The 15,894-nt window shown below is 43.8% G+C and overlaps 1 protein-coding gene across 9 annotated transcripts in view; it reads left to right on the top strand.

The window, feature by feature from the left end:
* LRATD2 (LRAT domain containing 2) overlaps positions 1–15,894 on the top strand; it is a 131,817-nt gene that overhangs the window by 53,637 nt on the left and 62,286 nt on the right. The gene's annotated exons all lie outside the window — the stretch shown is intronic.

The raw sequence follows: 15,894 nt of genomic DNA, 5'->3' as shown, positions 1-15,894 counted from the left end.
AAGGAGCTAAGTGAGCAGAGGCTTGGAGGCATGGAGCCTTTGGGGATCTGTATGGGAACTGAGAGTAGCTGAGGACAACAGGGTTACAGGCTCCAAGTTAGGGGGACAGAGTGGCATTAAGTCCAGGGTCCTTTTGCTTCTGGGATCAACACTTCAGAAGCCTTAAGTCTCAGGATCCATCGAGGCTTGAAAGGAACAAAATATTGGTTCAGCATGAAGGATGTTTTTGTTGTTTTGGTTTGTTCCAGTTGAATCACCAGATAATGCATTGATTTGGTCACACTTTGAAACCATCCAGTAGGCATATTTGTAGAAAAAACAAACAAAAAAGTACTTTTCATTCAAGTCACAGTTCAAGACAACAAAACAAAACAAAACATGTTTCTTTAATTAAAAGAAGCACTTAAACCATTTTGGCATTTCTGAAATTGTCATCCATCGTTCAAACTACCGTGTCTGCGTTGCCAGGGCAAGGGTCCTAGAATGGGCATTTTATCCCTGTACAAGGTATCAGAAAGGTGAGACCGGTTTTTCTCTCCAGCCCCGTCACCAAATCCTCCATAGGGAAGGAAGAGTCATTTTTCTGATTGATGGGAGAAGATTTCTTCCACTAGTTCAGAATATTTTCAGACTGGAGTGGTGACTGATTAAAGGTTGAAATCAATAAAAGGTTGAGATTTACATCACATAAATATGGAGGATGTTGTAAATATAGTTTCCGCAAGATTTATTTCGGGTTGGGTGTGCGCACACACATGTGTGGGATCATAACATAAAACATATCTTTATTTATGTATTTATGTATGTATGTATGTATTATTGTATTGTATTCTAATTCCAGTTAGTTAACATACAGTGTGAAGTTAGTTTCTGGTGTACAATTTAGTGATTCAACACTTCCTTACATCACCCGGTGCTCATGACAAGTGCATTCCTTAATTCCCATCCACAATTTCACCCACCCCCCTGCCCACCTCCCCTCTGGTAACCATCAGTTTGTTTTCTATAGTTAAGAGTCTGTTTCTTGGTTTGTCTGTCTGTCTGTCTGTCTGTCTTTTTATTTTTGTTTTGCTTTGCTCATTTGTTTTGTTTCTTAAACTACACACGAGTGAAATCGTATGGTATTTGTCTTCCTCTGACTTACTCTGCTTAGCATTGTACTTTCTAGCTCCCTCCGTGTTGTTGTAAATGGCCAGGTTTCATTCTTTTTTTATGGCCGAGTACTGTCCCATTGTGTATATATACTCTATCTTCTTTATCCATTTATCTATTGATGGACACTTGGGCTGCTTCCATAATTTGGCTATTGTAAATAACACTGGGTGCAAAACATAAGGGTACACAGGATGTGAGGGTGATCTGGCTGTGACACCCATCACCCCATTGATCACTAGCGTTGAGTTGGCCGATCTGGCTGGCTGGGCTGAGGTCCCCTTCCTCCATCACTGCTCCTTGTGCATCCCTCCCGAAACTGCACGATCGGTCTGTCGAAGAGGATGACCTTCCCCGATCGAGGAGGATCATTCTTTAGGCGAGACTGTAGGAGTAGTTGCACTCGCCTCTAGAGTCTCCAAATAAGCTCTCAAGGTCCTTTCTCAGGAGAACGCAGGGTAGTCAAGTTTCCAAGACTCCGGACACATCCAAAGGAGGTGCTGCATGACGCAGCCTGCCTTTCTTTTAAAACAACAACAACAAAAAACAACAACAAAAAACCCACAGAGGGGTGCATATATCTTTTTGAATTAGTATGTTCATATTCTTTGGGTAAATAGCCAGTAGTAAAATTACTTGATTGTATCGTAATTCTATTTTTAATTTTTTAATTTATTTATTTATTTTGAGAGAGAGAGAGAGAGAGAGCACATGAGCAGGGAAGGGGCAGAGAGAGAGAGAGAATCCCACGTTGACAGTGCAGAGCCTGATGTGGGGTTCGATCTCACAAACCATGAGATCATGACTTGAGCTGGGATCATGAGTTGCATGCTTAACTGACTGAGCTACCCAGGTGCCCCTGTTTTTAACTTTTTGAGGAACATCCACACTGATTCCACAGTGGCTGCACCAGTTGGCACTCCCACCAGCGAAAACATATCTCTTCTTGTAGGTCTTGGTCAAAACCTTTTATGCTTCCTTACTAGTTGGTGTCCCTGGACTGAGATGGCTCATCACAGGCCATTACTCCCACAGGGTCTGCCTGTCTTCACTTCCTCAGGTCACTTGGCCTGCTTCATGAGCACGATGTTTCCTTTGTTTGCTTCATGTCCAATGTATTAAGGAAATCTGGATCCAGGGCCTCTTCTGGAGGCAGGTTTAGAGGCCCACGGTTTCAGTGGTGGTCGGTTAGGGTCAGGAAGTTAGAGCCAGGCTGAGTTTCTCGGTGCTGCGGACTGAGGAGCACGTCCTTCCTTGGCAGAACAGCTGTAAGGAATGGAGTGGTCAGTGTATGAACAAAAGCGTGGCCAGCCATGAGGACCAGCAGGGGCTAAGAGGCAGCCCTCGCTCTGTGTGCCAGGCCGTGCGCCCATGGGGCTGCTGTCGCCAGAAAGGACCCCTTTTTCTGTCTCATCTGAAAGCTCCCCTGTGGGCCCTACGGCTTTGCAGACTCCACCCAGGAAAATGTACAACCCTTCCTCTTGGCAGCATATCCAAGCTGTAGTTGTCCAATCCAGTTTCGTCCACGACGAAGTTGAGATTTTTATTTCTGGACACTGGTATCTATCGTCAGTGGGCTCCCAACTCAGAAGATGAAGGCTTGTAATTGTTACCTCCGAGAAACCACAACATCTATGTGCCCAGCTAATGAAGGGTTGGTTCCCTGCTCCCCACCCCTTCCGGAAGTCTGTTATTAAGTCAATGTGTATCTAACAGCCAGAAATGTAAGTCATGGCATTTGAGCTTGGCTCAGTACCATGCATTGTTGGGGGGTTTTCCATTTTGGACTTGCTTTTTCCTCCTGTTCTCAGTTGGTGCCTCAACTGAGAGCTGGAGCCTCTGAGTTTGTGAGGGACTTTGTTCTGTCCTGTTTCTTTCTCCTTCCTTCCTTTAACGCCGTTCTTTTCTTCTTCCTCTCCTTTCCTTCCGCAGCTCCTTCAGATCTGTCTCTCCCATGCTGTAGTGTTTTCTGAGTACCAACTTTGGTTAACCGCTGCCATTCTTCCGTGCAGGTCACACCCTCCCTTGTGATACACACACAGAAACAACAAAAATTGAATGCGAAGAAGGGCATGACCCTGGTCTTTTGATTCTACTCCGCACCTCTTTCTATTTTGCTTACATTACATAGGGCATTTATTCTGATTACGGCAAGGAGACATGCTTAGAACCAGATACACATGCATTAAAATTTATTTTCTCCTATTAATTTCTCAGAAAGGCTTACCTTTCTGAGCCTCAGTTCTTTAATCCTTATGTTGGGAATAAGTTGGAAAGACTCACTGAAGATTGATTGATTTTCTTCTCTCTTTCAAATGATGCTACCCCCAAACAGTTACCTGGTACTTTCAGGGTAGGCAGAGATACAATGTCACCTTCATGCTGATCTTTAGGGTGTTATGTTAGGCATGCGGGCGGATGTCAGATTGTCACAGGATTTTTTACCTCAACACCTGGGGTTCGTCGTCTCGCCGCTTTGAAGAACGAAGAGGTGGACACAAAATGAGCAGAAGACAGAAGTTTATTAGAGTGTAAGATCAGAAAGGAAGAAGAGTAGAAAAAACTCTCTTTACAGAGAGGGGGTGTTCGAAAGCGAATGCCCACTACAATAAGCAAGGGACTTTGTTTTATAAGGTTCTGATTGACTCTCCCCTGTTCTCTCCCCCCATGTTACTTCTCAGGTCCTACCCTTACAGGCTTGATAGTTCTAGGTGCTGGGTTGTCCATTCCTGATTGGCTCAGTTCCATTGTATGAGGGGTGGCCTAAGGCCATACCATTCCTAGTGGATCATACATTTTATGGTCCACTATTTGTTTTTAGTTAGGTCTTTTGTCAAATTCCTGAGGGAAACCTGATGGGGAGCAGGTGGTATCTGTTACTTTCCTAAGAGGAACCTTAAGCCTAAGGGGGTTTGCTGTGGTCAGACACTCCCAGCATTGTTCCAAAATCTGTGTTCCTTCCCCCCCCCCGCCCCGCCCCCCACCCAGGGACCTCAGTCCTAATTTTTCCCTCCCTGCCAACTGAATCCTATCTTTTCCTATCATAAGATGGTCCCACCCAAGGAGAGGGTGAATCCAAAATTGTATTTCTGCTTAATTCCATTCCCTTTAGACAGCAGCCAACAGTCCATGACCTCCTTACCTCTGCTCCTTGTGGCCTGCAGAGCTCTGGGGAGTGGTGGGCCATTTTGTTTAAGGGACCCAGATGATATTCTGAGGAAGAAAAGACTGGTACCAAAGACTCCAAGTGGAAAGAGCTACTCAGAGGACAATGGGAACGTGACCTGCTCAGAGGTGGACAAAGGCAGCGGGGCCACCAAGTTCATGTTGGTATTATTTTCCCAGGGCCGCTGTTACCCTGGAAAATAAAGGGAGTTTTCAACCCACCCCAATCCCCCAACCCACACCCCAGGAGGCTGCAGGGTGGAAGACATAGGAGGGCAGGGCTGAAGGGAGGACCAACGCCCAGAGGTGATGCCAGGCTGAGACCTAAGGAGAACTAGGCCGACAATGTTCGTCCTTGGGGCTGGCCAAGGAAGTGTTGGGAGAGTGATAGCCGATACTCGCTTTAAGGGGTGCCTTTTGTTCTTCATGGTAGTCACTTGACATTATTTTAATTAATTAATTTTTAAAAGTTTTTAAAATGTTTATTTATTCATTTATTTTGAGAGAGAGAGAGAGAAAGAAAGACAGCAGAGCAGGGGCAGAGAGGGAGGGAAAGACAGAATCCCAAGCAGGCTCTGTGTTGTCCACATGGAACCCGATGCAGGGCTCGATCTCATGAACACTGAGATCATGACCTGAGCCAAAATCAAGAGTTGGACACTTAACTGACTGAGCCACCCAGGTGCCCTGACATTATTTTTAAAAACTAACTCATTAAAGACAAGAATGGCTTTATTATGTGGTACTTTGCAGAATCGTGAGAATCTTCAGACATCTTGGGAACATTTCGGACTTCTCTCAGTCTTGTAGAATGGGGACTTGAGATGATCTATTTAGGTATTCAACGAAAGAGTGACATGAGAGAAGGCAGGGGAACTCAGGGACATTAAAACATTGTCTCTTCTAATCATCAACAAGATAGGAAGTGATGTGTGTGTATGTGTGTGTGTGTGTGTGTGTGTGTGTGTGTGTGTGTGTGTTTAACTGCAGTGTCCGTCTTTGCTACCTGAGTTGTAGAGGATGTCTTCAAATCACTTCTCAGAGCATACAGTGGTATAGAAGGGAGTCCAAACATCTGGTCCTTCTCCTTCTAAGGAATCTCCACGTGCCTCGTGTGGAGGGGAAGCTTGGCTCAAAAAGGTTATCTATTTCACGGAAGGTTAGGGAGGTTTCACATCTCGTAAATTCTTGAGTTGGTAGTAACTTCTGGAAAAAGTTTGAAGGTCAGTGAGAAAGGGTGAGTGAAATGCAGAAGAAGGAGCAGGAAACTACATAAGAAGAAAATTTCATGTTCTTGTTATCACAGAAACAGAGTAAGCCAAGAACACGTAATCCGATTAAGTAGAGATGGAGTGTCCATAAAGACTGTGTGTATGCATCATTCCTGGTTACCTTGGTAACTCCTTCTTGGGGATCAGGATGTTATAATGAGAAAAAAAAAAACAAAAAAAAAAACCTTGTACCTGTGACCTAGCAAGAGCTCCCTGGAGGAAGCTCTGGGGAGAAGTGCGTTTGGCACAGTTTGGCCAAGAGGAAAATCTTGGGTACGGCAGACCACTGTGCCCTCTGCCAACTTGGATGCAGTCAGTGTAAATGACAAACTAAATGCATGGGGATCCACAGTGCTTCTCCCGCCCCACTCCAGGCCCCCTGGCTGGCTGGTGGGGGACTTTGCAAACACTGAGCAGGGGTGGTAGAAACCGAGGCTCAGATGGCTATACCTCCCTTTATTATCTGCACAGCAGGATGGGCCTGCGGGAGTTCAGGCCAACAGCCTTTCATCTCTCACTGAAAGGTGGGCATGTCACCAGCTGCTATCTCAAAGGGGTTTATGAAGATTAAATGAGTTAATACACAGAAAGCACTTTGAACAATGCTTGGCATGTAGTAAGTTTTCTTAATATGGTAGCTGTTAATATTGTAGTTGTTCATAGTATGTGACAGACAAAGTTGGAAGAGAACCCAGAGTCAGCACTTCAGTCTCTATCTGAGCATGATGTCTGGGATGGCAAAGAACAGAAAGGGAGGAAAATGTTGGTTGCTAAATAGAAGATGGTCTGGGGCCAGGTCAAGTCCAAAATGCAGAGCTGGGTCAGAGTCCCTGGCTCCCAGAGAAGATCGTTCTTACACCAAGGACAGTGATTCCTGGGTCCACTTCCCAGGGTTATACTCGTGACAGGGACCCCACACCCCAATGGGCTCAAACCTCAGGCATGATTGCTTCATTACTGGTTTGTTCAGCTCAGGCCCAGAAAAAGAAAGCTGTTCTCAAGTATAAGCCAGATTCGGGAGGCACTGACCCCAGCATCTGTGACCTTACAGACCTGCCAACGTCACGTATCTTCTCATCTTCCGACTCGGTTGTCAGGGCCAGCCTGACTACCATGAAGAACAAAATGCACCCCTTAAAGTGAGTATCGGCTATCACTCTCCCAACACTTCCTTGGGCAGCCCCAAGGACGAACATTGTCGGCCTAGTTCTCCTTAGGTCTCAGCCTGGCATCACCTCTGGGTGTTGGTCCTCCCTTCAGCCCTGCCCTCCTATGTCTTCCACCCTGCAGCCTCCTGGAGAGTGGGTTGGGGGATTGGGGTGGATTGAAAACTCCCTTTATTTTCCAGGGTACTTTATCCCCCCTTTGGTTTCAACCTTCTCCTTGTAAATCACAGTTGTGTCTTGTCTTTCCTAACCCCAAAGGACATAAGAATGTTTTCCTAAGTTAGTGAGCTATTCATCACATATCGTTAATCTTAGCAAGGCAGAAACTTTGAAAAAAAACTTTTTTTTTAATTCTCCTATCCCCTGTTCTTTTTTTTTTTTTTTTAACGTTTTATTTATTTTTTTGAGAGGGACAGAGAAGAGTGTGAGTGGGGGAGGGGCAGAGAGAGAGGGAGACACAGAATCCGAAGCAGGCTCCAGGCTCTGAGCTGTCGGCACAGAGCCCGACACAGGGCTTGAACCTATGAACCATGAGATCATGACCTGAGCTGAAGTCATACTTAACTGACTGAACCATCCAGGCGCCCCTCTCACCCCCGTTCTTAAAGAGAGTCCAAGATACTCTCTCCCTTTTAGCAGCATCTGCTGGTGGAAGGAGAGAGAGGCCATGAAAGAACGTCTTCACTGTTGTCCAGAGAAACTTCTAGTGACTACGGGGCTTTTAGCTTTCTTTTTTTTTTTTTCTTGCTATTTCAGGGAAAGCACATAGTAGATGATTGCAGTGAGTCAATAAACATTGGTCCTCCCCATGGCCTCCTCTTTACCCTTCTTCTTCTCCCTGAAAACAAGGGGAAGGCAGAATCAGACAGGCCTGGTGCTAAGGCTCTGTCCAATCATGACATTTACCAAACCTAGTGCGTTTCCGAGGATGGAACCCAGTTGTCTTGCCAGGAAATTTCACGGGAAACTTGGGCACTTTTACAACTGTCTGTGGTATCTGGCATCATGCTGACACTCACTGCAGAAGTCAGAAATCTCACCCACAGTCTTTGGTGTCAGCATTTCTGTGAAGCTGGTGGTGGGAAATTTATGCTTCTCTCTGGCTACTGTGCCTTCTCAATCCCCAGCGCATCTTCTCGGTTTTTTTGTTTTTGTTTTTTTGAGACCATCGTTTCACTGCAAGAGTCTGGGTCATTTATCACTGTCTTCCAGATTCAGCAGGTTTTAAGGAGACTGGGAACCCAGTACACAGCCAAGGAAGGAGAGGATGTGGGAAGCCAACCCGAATTCACCTTAATATGGGTGGCCACCGAGTTGGTTGTGCCCTTCCAAAGAATAAACCTCCAGGATTTTTGCTGCAGTAAAGCAACTGACTCCTGACTGTGATTCATAGAGAAATCAATGTGGGGTTTCACTGCTTCTTCAGCCTATTTTAAAGGAATCCTTTTGTTGTTAGCCTCCAAGGTCCCCCTCTCCAGAGATACACAGTGCCACCAATTTCTGGTTCTCTGGGGACCCAGCATAAACCAGCTTGCACAACTGGCTTTCCCACTGCAGGCTTTGGATCAGCCCTTTGCATTCACTGTCATATCAATCATCCATCTGCTTTGTAGCTTCTCAGATTATGCCGCTATTATGTCCTCTCCTGTTTTCTTTGTCCTTGAGGGTTTGTACTTAGAATTATCCTTTCACTCTCTTTCGACTGCGTTTGGGTAGCTGAAGAGAAAAATGAGTGCGTGTTTCCGTCTTTAACTTTATTTTGTTTTTCAGGACAAACAGTATGTAATTTTTCTCCCCATCTAATTGCAGAAATTCCTCAGCACAAATTAGAGAAGCAGCGTGGAATTGGAAAAGTAGCGAGGGTTGATCATGGCAGTAGCCCTTTTAGCCGCTAAGCACAATCGTTAGCCATGTGGGTTTCATGTAACTGTCAAATGGGGACCAGAGTAGCTCCCTCAAAGTTCAATGAGATCAGGTATATACGGTATCTGGATTGCAGGATATATATATGAAATTTAGCTCTTAGTTCCCTTTGAACCCACAAAGGAATGTGGTTTATAATTAAACGTGAAGAGGTCAAATAAAACACTTGAAGTAAGACTGTGGGTGGCATGCATATTATCTCCCTTTGTGGCTGTCGTCTCTTCTTTGGACACCAGCCAAGGGGAGATCAGCCTGCCAGAATGATCCCGGAGCCCCAGGTCCCCACCTTTGTTACCAGTGGAGCCCTGGTTTCTTGGCATTTCCTGCTTCCTTTTGTCTCTCGAAGCTCATTTGTTTTCATTCCTATTCTTGGCCTGGATTTCAGGCTAATAAGAGCCTTAGCACACACATAAATCCACTATTGTCATAAACCCTGGTAGCTTTGCTTCTGTGATTTAACAGTGACTGTAGGAAGTGAGGAATAAATTACAGCTGGGTGGCTAAGTGGTATGCATTACTCGTTTATGACTTTACATTTAAGTTTGAGAGTGTGACATTCCTTGTGCTGTGCTTAACAAACTTTCTCAAGAAGACTTGCGTATTAGGCCCAGCTGACTTTGCCGTCTCATTTTTATGCGCTGTTGCTCTGTAACACTACGTTGCACCCCCAATTCCTCTGCATTAGGGATACACACATACGCACACACATTCACACACACATATACACACGCATTCATATATACACATACACACACATGCACACCCACGTATACACACACATTCACGTACACACGTACACACATACGCACACACCCACATATACACACACGTTCACATATACACACACACATACACACATTCACACCCACCTTCTACCCCTCCACATTCACACAAACACATACACACATTCACACCCACATATACACACGCATTCATATATACACATACACACACAAGCACACCCACATATACACACACATTCACGTACACACGTACACACATATGCACACGCATTCACATATACACATACGCAAACACACACACACACACACACACACATTCACACCCACCTTCTACCCCTCCACATTCACACAAACACATACACACATACACACACATATACATACGGATTCATATATACACATACACACACATGCACACCCACATATACACACACATTCACGTACACACATACACACATACGCACACGCGTTCACATACACACGTACACACCCACACATATACACACGCATTCACAATACACATACACAAACACACACACACACACATATATACATGCATTCACATACACACACATAGATATCCACATATACACACGCATTCACATATACACGTACACAAACATACACATACGCATTCACATACACACACGTGCATACCCACATATACACATGCGTTCACATATACACGTACACACACATACACACATATTCATACACACACTCACACCGACCTCCTACCCCCTCCCCCCCAACCACACAAACACATATACACATACACACATAACCTACACCAGCATCTCTCAAAGTTTGGTCTCTAGACCGTTAGCATCAGAAATACCAGGTTTACATATTAAAAATGGAGATTTTTGGAACTTACCCTGTAAGAAGTAATGGCACTTTTTTGTGCTCAGACCCCTCCCTTGGACTCCCTTCTCACAATGCACACAATTAAATATGTGGGACCTACAAGGGGAAATAATTATATAGTTTTCTATCTCTATAACTATATATCAATTTTCTGATGTGGTAATATATATGTTTATTTATTAACACATGAAATAAGATTTAACATCAAGTTTAATAGCTTCTGTTGTTTCAGCATAAACATTAATTTGCGGTATCTACAACAATAATAACGTGACTTCAAAATATTTGGGGTGTCTGTTGGTGGCATCACAGATACTGATACTTCCCGAGTTTGTGGCCTACTTTCAAAATGCTAAACTTCACTTAAAGGTTAGTGAAAAGAGGCACCTGGGTGGCTCAGTCGGTTAAGCGTCCAACTTTGGCTCAGGTCGCTAACTCAGTTTGTGAGTTTGAGCCCCGTACCTGGCTCACTGCTGTCAGCACAGAGCCTGCTTCAGATCTTCTGTCCCCCTCTCTCTGTCCCTCCCTAACTTGCACGCCCTGTCTCTTCTCTCTATATCAAAAATAAATAAACATTAAAAATCATGTTACGAAAAATAAAGGTTAGTGAAAATAAAGATGTGAAATGTTTTCCATCCAAGGTCAGGGACCTCCTGAATTTGAGTTAGGTACACCAAGTTTTAAAAAAACAACAACCCTCCTCTAAACCTCAGAGAGTCAAGTCTCAGAGAGAAGGTCTAAGAATCTGCATTTCAGCAAGTTTCCAGAACAGGAGACCCTCTGCCTGAGCATTGTGTTCCAAACAGCTATACTTTCAAGGCTCCTTCTGCTTGTAGGGCTTGCCCCAACATTGCCACATTTCCCCTGATAATTGTCTTCATCCTACACCCTATCCTCAGGCAGATTTCGTTTCTCTTTTATCTGGGCTCCATAGCACTTCTGGAATGTGCTCATTGTTCTGTTCTCTGTCCCACCCCACCATGGAAGACAAGGATAGAACAGTCTGTCAGAAAATGTTAAGATCAGCAGAAAACACATAAAGAGCACATGAAATCCTGGATAAGATATTTCGCTTTTCTGTTGAGTGAGAATCTATAAAATAACGGGCATTTGGGAATGGCCTTTTTAGATCATCTGCCTTTCCCTGAGCTCCATATCATCATGGGTGTGGGGTTTTGTCCTTGGATTTCCAAGCAGGTTCCTGGGCCACCTTCGTCACCTGTAGGGTGTGACCCTTGGGACCCTTCCCACGTACCTTCTTTCCTCCCAAATCAACACCCTGAGCCCTTTAACCCTGTCACCCACTCTGTCCTATCTTCAAAGTCCACTCTTCCGCGTTAAGTATCCTTTTATGTTTGTTTCTGCAGCTACTAGAGGCCTAGCAGGGGTTTGGGGTTTGGGGATAGAAGTGGGAAAGAGAAGCAGTGGGTTTCACAGTTCACTGGTCTGTCAGAGGGTGATTATATGAAGAAAAAAAAATCCACAAAGGTCTTATTCCACAAAACCCAGCTCCTATAGACACATCTTCTATACCTTATTATATCCTGTATCTTATGCTGAAGAGGGTCTGTCTCCTTCCCCAGTTTGAGTGATGTTGTCAAAGTCACCAGCTCCAGGAAAGATAGGGGTGGGAGGAGTGTTGGGGGAGAAAACTGGATCAAACCGCATAGAGGTGTTTCTGAGCTCTGTTGTTAGACTGAATTCCCCCCGCAGCAGGACCCACTATTTAGAAAACAGTGATTTATTTATTTTTATTTTTATTTTTTTACTGTTGAGCAAGTTAACCTCTTTAGGCTGAAATTCTCTGAGTCAGTTATAATAATACGTTCCAGGGTTGTGTTACATAAAGCACTTCACTCCGTATCGCATACATACTAAGTGTTTGATAAAGGAGCTTTATTACTATTTGTCTTTTATTTCCAACACCCAGCAGAGTGCTGGCACATAATAGGTGCTCAGTAAACTCTTAAGCACTTGAAGTGCAAGAAAGAACTATAAGAGCTGAGAATCAGGAAATGTAGGTCCAAGTCTTACCTCTGCCACTGACTTGCTTTTGACCTTGGTTGCCCAAGGTCCCTTATTCTTTCTAGTCAATGACCTAATCCGTCAACTGCAAGGATTGGATGATCTAATTTCAAAAGCAGGGGTTCCGGTGTTTCAGGATTAAGTAGAGATCTAGCTACCGATTCCACTACGACAAAACAGTAGTATTTCAGACCCCCATCCTAGAATTTCACAAGGAAATCGATATTTTAACTTTTGAGTGTGATTTTGATCACTAATCAGGTTGAGAGCTACTATTCCAAGGCTCTTTTATCTTGAGGCCTCAAAGATTATAGTTTAGGACAGTACAAGGAATTACACAAATAGCCTTTGCAGGAAAATAGAACCTGGAATCTTTCCAATACACAGAATTTTTATACGATGAGAGCATTTTTTATTCCTATGGGCCCTACCCCCTCATTTATTCAATAAATAACTGAGCCGTTATGTACCAGGAGCTGTGGAAAGACTTGGAGTCCCATAGGGAACAGCACATCGTCCTTTCTTTGGAGGAGCTCAGAAGCTGGGGGAGGAGGAGAGACCAGAAAACCAGGGATCTCAATACAACCGCCCCTGTGAGGGTACAGGGAGACGGGAGGCAATGGCCCCAGGAGGAGCTCAAGACTCAGTCCTGGGTGTTTAGAAGTGACCTTCTGAAGGAAGTCACATTGAGCTGCCTTCTCTCTTCCTTTTCCAAACACAAAGGGAAGCCTTCCTTGATGAATCAAGGCTTCTTCACAGCCAACACAGCATGCTGAGGCACAACCTACAGATTGATTAAATGTCCCAAACTCTCCTCTGTGAAATGGCAAAACAATTAAAACGTCCATGCTATTAAATTAGAGGGGGGGAAAAAAGATGGCTGCTTCATTCTTCTTCCCCTTCCTTCCTTCCCTCCTTCGTTCCTTCCTCCCTCCCTCCCTCCCCCCACCTCTTTCTCTTTCTTCTAAATAGCAGCTGAATTGAATTCTTAAGCATCCACTAAGTGCTCATTACATACTCAAGCCAAACTCTGCTTTGCCTTCCAGAGGAATGCGAGTTTGCTTTGGACTGGGCAGCTTGGAATAGGCTAGGGGTCTTTTTCCTAGCCGCATCATTAAAATTTCCCTAGTGTGGACAGAGCCGTTACTAACTGGCCAATGAAAAATACTTAAATATCATTAAAAAGTTCGACTCTTCGTAATTCTCCTTAATGGTGCAAAAATCAGCTCCAGACTCCAGTTCTGAGATTGCATTTTCAAAAGACCTTGCGCTAAAGTCTCAAATTACCTAATTACCATATTTATTGCCAGATTCTGTTTTCTAATCCCTGGTGACTCCGTCAGTTAAATTTATGTGCTGATCCTTTTTTTCTTTGACCATGGGTACTGAGTGGGGCTTGTTGTGGCCTGAATGGGAAAGCCTTTTGGTTATGGATAATAGAAAGAAGCCTGGGCAGGAGGGGCTCTGAAAGGCACACCAGGCCAGAGCCTGACGGAGGGAAAGGGAAACCTTGGCTGGCTTCCAAGCCATCATTACCGGCATCAGACTCACCATATTGTAATTGTAATGGATATAAATTAAGCTACGCAAATAATCTGGCTCCTCTCCCATTTAGAAGACCCAAGCCAGGAGCCCCCTTGAATTCTGCTTAGATCCAGAGAGGCGTGGTTTCTCTTCATTCTTCCTTAATTGGAACTTTGTTGCAACAAAGTTTATCATCACCAAGAGGGAGAAAACAAATTAAATGGTAATTATATTTAGGTATCCTGTGGTTCTATCCAAGGGGGAGATGGCTATGACTCTGAAGGTTTTTAAAAGAACCATGGCTTGCTTCATGGATGCCAAATTTCAGTTTCATACAGGTCAGTGGGCAGAGTGGTTTTGTTTTTGTTTTTGTTTTTAAGGAGGTTGGGCATGAGAAAGAAAAACAAAATCCCATTTTAGTTTATTTTGAATATTCTGGAGGTACCCCGATTCTCTGAAAAACAAAAAACAAAACAAACCTCTGATGGGCTAAAATGAACATAACTTGACTTAGCAATTCCTACTCTATTTTCTTTTGCTTCTTCTCATTAAGTAAAGATAAAAGGAAGTACTATACACACACAGCTAAACAGAATAAAATAGAAAATCAAACCTGGAAAGTGCTTTCTCTTTTAATGAGCAAATATAATATCTGGAAAGGCTTTGTGTTTATACACTGTTTGTGGCTGGGTAGTTTTAGTATCTGCTTTTGAATTATGATATTCCTAGCAATTTTTTTTCTGCATACTATTTTATCTGCATACTAGAGAGATATCCCCTCTCCCCCCTTTTAAAGGTTAAAAAATTTTCTTCCTTTAATGGCTGAGTGGGTTTCATATATCATTTAAAATTGAGATATTCTTACCCACTTTCTCCCTAAATTATTGCAATATGCTGATGTTTCCCCCTTCTAGGTTAAAGACTATCTTCTTGTATATATACCCTGTATTTTTTCAGGGACCCCACTTGTCATCCCAAATAGATGCTACACTTAACACTCAACCATCCTTGGCAAGGAGGCTCTTTGCTTATAACATGAGAATAGAGATTTGCTCCCTGGAATACATTGCAATACCGCGATAAAATAAGACACATAACAGCTAAAAGCACAGACAAAAACTGAGCTGAGGACTTCTTAAAAGTGTCCAATTACTACAGTAAAGCAACATATAAATGATAATGACGTCATAAACCCCAGAGGCAAAATGGGAGCCTTTGTATTTAGCAAATGAACGGAGGAAACTTAGCGTTTACTCAACAGGGACCCAGACTAGGAACTGTGCTCCCTCTTCCCTCCAGTTTCCTTCCTTATTTGCAAGAATCCTGAAAGGTCGGCCTTATTAGCCTAACTAGCTATTTATTTGTGTATTCATTCATGCCTTATTTATACATATAGACTCCCACAAACTCATCCACTTACTCACTGGATGCCTGCTACAGGCCAGACACTCTACCGGGTTCTGTTGTGCAAGGTGAGTCGACCCTGCCTTTGAGGTGCATCCAGTTTAATAGGGTAGGAGAAGGCGAGGGGGAGAAAGCAGCAAAAAGATAAATCCTGCAATGTTGAGTACCACTACAGAGATATGAATAAAATGTTGATGAAGCTAAGAGCAAAACCTGGAGTCATTGAGAGATCAAGAGCTTTCTCTTGCCTTCTTTCCTTAGATAGAAACTACAGAGAACAAGGGCCTTTGGCTAAGAATTTAATTGAATCCTTGCTAGGACAGCGATTGCACTGATTTTCTTCTAGTAATGAAGGAAGCGGCTCTTGCCATGGGGTCTGTTCTTTTTCCCTGCAAGCTCCAAGTGGCCCAATTTAGAAGGGGGGAAGGTTAAGTAAAAAGGGCTTCACTCTACTCTGCAGGATAATGTGATTTACAGATGCTATGGGTAGAGATGAACTTTTCAAATTATGAAGCACTTCCAAAATTAGTTCTTTTGTTCTTGTGGTTGAGAAGTTTCTTTCCCCAGATTTGTCCTGCGGAGGTTGTACCTTGGGAGTGTTTTGCCTAACAAGTGTGTCTGCACTCCCATTAGTGGGTGCTTGGGAAGGAATGA

This window comes from Neofelis nebulosa, chromosome 14 (assembly GCF_028018385.1).
Source record: "Neofelis nebulosa isolate mNeoNeb1 chromosome 14, mNeoNeb1.pri, whole genome shotgun sequence".
NCBI classification, from domain to species: Eukaryota; Metazoa; Chordata; class Mammalia; order Carnivora; family Felidae; genus Neofelis; species Neofelis nebulosa.
Note: the sequence above shows the minus strand (reverse complement) of the source record. Positions and strands in the feature narration are given on the sequence as shown.